Genomic DNA, 3,142 nt, shown 5'->3' on the forward strand with positions numbered 1-3,142 from the left:
ACACAGGCCATCGGACTTCCTTTCACGTTTGAACTAGACTCTATCTTTTAGGGAAAAAAAAATCCAGTTGTGATTTGAGATATATTCTGAATATAAACATTAGTGAGAGTGAAAATAGAACCACAATTCTGAGGTTTATTGAACTTGTTAGTATAGCAGCTTATTTAAATATTTTTCTAATGGACACCTACATACTACGGTGATGGGTGTATTACAGATTGCTTGAAGCAGTGTACACACTTTATTTAACAGAGTTTGATCTAGACAATATGGTCTAAGGGAAAAATTACTTTAATCGCAGGGAAACTTACTGGGGAGTTCTATAAAAGTAAACTATGTTGGTTTTGGGCAAACATTTGTTGGGACAAGTTATTTTTGATAGCTCCTTGCCCACAGGGGCATGGTTTTTCTAGCTAGTTTTGAGCTTTATACCTGGAGAACGGGAAAATAAGAATTATCCAGAAGTCTTTTAACTGGATGTAACATAATATATACATGCTTTTAGTGGGGAAAAAAATTCAGGACATTGCAGCAGATTATTAATTTAACTCTTGCTTTCTGTAAAATCTGGACCTCATGATTGTCTACTCAGAGATTATGCCTAACTTTCCTCTGGAGGTGATGTGTCTACCATAGACCATCACTTGAATATGCTGGCTAGCAGTAGAAGAGAATCAATCGGGGTGTGTGTGTGTGTGTGTGTGTCTAGAGTTTATGCAGTGAAAAAAGGCAAGTTTAAGTTATTAAGCAAAATAACCTTAGACTTGTGTGAAGGCATTTGCACTTCTTATCAAAGGATTCTTATTTTGAAGGGCATATTTTCTGAGTTTTGTGACTAGAAAGTAAATTTTGCAAAGGAAAGAAAATGAGGATTATGCTCTTTACATCATGATGTCCAGAGAAGGTATGAAGTCTTGACATTAAAATAAAAAAAGTCAACTTGTTTTTTATATTAGAAATACGGGTCCTTATCTAGGCCAGAATATTTTAATGACTGTAGAGCTAACTAAATGGTAACATCACAAAACCCCAGAGAGTAAAAGCTGAGCAATTGAGGGAGAGGGATTTTAAGTCAGTGTTTGAAACTCTTAACTTTTAACACTTATTTAACTTTGATGGCTGATAAACATTTGGATAAAGGAAGTCTTTGTGATTTAAAACCCTCCTTCAGTTAAGGTGTTAGCAGGCACAGTAAACATCAGACTTCCCATAGATTCAGGACCAAAATCAGGAAAGGACAGACTTGACCAGGGGTTCTCAAACTGGGGGTCAGACCCCTCGGGTTTACATGGGGGGTCACGAGCTATTCGCCTTCACCCTAAACCCTGCTTTGCCTCCAGCATTTATAATGGTGTTAAATATTTTAAAAAGTGTTTTTAATATATAAGGGGTGGGGGTTGCACTCAGAGGCTTGCTATGTGAAAGGGGTCACCAGTACAAAAGTTTGAGAACCACTGGACTTGACACTCCAGATATTTCTAAGGCTCAATGGGGAGCTATTGAAATCAGGGAGGCTTTAAAGGAGTATTTAACAATGAACCACAGTAATGTATGTTTCTGTAATGCATTGAGCCAGGCAGTGTTTTCTTGCACTGTAGTATGAACTTTCTCATGATTGCTGTGTATGCAGTAATGTAACAGTGCAAATGCACCTGTTGGCACTGTCGACTTACGTTACATCACTGCTCATCCACTATTGTAATTAAACTGCAATTGCATGTCCACACAATGCTCTTTGTGACGGTGAAGCGTGTCCACAGTAGGTACTCTTGCATTGACAGAGAGAGCAGTGTGCCATGGGTAGCTATCCCACTGTGCAACTTGCAACCATCTGACGCTGCATGTTCTGGGAAGGTTTTGCAGTGTCTCACGGGGTGGGCTAAGCGTCCCATGATGCAGTTTTCTCCGTCCCATCAATCCACGGGCTTCCTAGTACATTTCACGGCACTTGTCAACAGATCCTGTAAACACATGGCTGCCATCTGTCAGAAAGCATGGATCCTGCAGTGCTCTCCAGTATTTTGGTGAGTGTTATGAATGCAACGCGCCTGATCCTGCAGGATTTAATGAGCTGTGAATCTGATGATGACACCGTGGTGTCTGCCCTGCTGTGTGCACCCTGGACAGAAACCATTCAAGATTGCCGTTGCCATTCATGGAGCAGCTGCACACAGTGGACCATCAGTTCTGGGCTCAAGAAACAAGCATTGAGTGATAAGATCACATTGTTACACAGGTATGGGATGATGAGCAGTGGCTACAGAACTTTTGGATGCGCAAAGCCACCTTTCTGGAAGTGTGTGCATAGCTCATCCCTGCTCTCTGGCACAATGACACCAAAATGAGAGCTGCCCTAGCGGTGGAGAAGCGAGTGGCAATTGCAGTGTGGAAGCTGGCAATGCCAGACTGTTACTGATCAGTTCCGAATCAGTTTGGAGTTGAGAAGTCCACCATGGGGGTTGCAGGGATGCAAGTGTGCTTGGCCATTAATCGTTTCCTGCTATGAAGGACTGACACTCTGGGCAGTGTGCATGAAATAGTGGATGGTTTTGAGGCAATAGGATTCTCTAACTGCGTGGGGCAATAGATAGCACGCATATCCCCATTTTGGCCCCAGACCATGTTGTGATGGAGTACATCAACAGAAAGGGCTACTTTTCTATGGTATTGCAAGTGCTTTTGAGCATCAGATACCGGGGCTATTAGAGGGGCTCAATGGGGAGCTGGTCGAATTGGGGAGGCTCTGAAGGAGTACTTTGATAATGATCCAAAGTTGCTTATGTTTCTGTAATGCATTGAGCCAGGCATTGTTTTCTTGCACTGTAGTATGAACCTTGTAATGATCGCTGTGCGTGCAGGAATGCAACAATGCAAATGCACCTTTTGGCACTGTCTTTGAATTTTAGCAGCAATCACCATATGTAAGAGACAAATAAAGATTCATTCACTTTCTATAAGTACATTTTTATTCAACAGTCATACAAACATTTCTATCTTCTGGAAGGAACAGGAAAATTGAGTACATTTGCCAATGAGGCTCTCACAGCTGGGTGTATGTCCAGCTGTCATTGTGAAACATCTCCCTTGGGGTGGAGTGCCTGGGGTACTGCAACGACCCTAGATGTGCGAGGAATGTGTGGGG

General features: G+C 42.0%; 1 protein-coding gene across 1 annotated transcript in view; it reads left to right on the forward strand.

The window, feature by feature from the left end:
- Window positions 1–3,142, forward strand: part of DNAAF10 (dynein axonemal assembly factor 10) — a 117,148-nt gene that overhangs the window by 2,727 nt on the left and 111,279 nt on the right. The window lies entirely within an intron of this gene.

This window comes from Mauremys mutica, chromosome 3 (assembly GCF_020497125.1).
Source record: "Mauremys mutica isolate MM-2020 ecotype Southern chromosome 3, ASM2049712v1, whole genome shotgun sequence".
Taxonomy (NCBI): Eukaryota; Metazoa; Chordata; order Testudines; family Geoemydidae; genus Mauremys; species Mauremys mutica.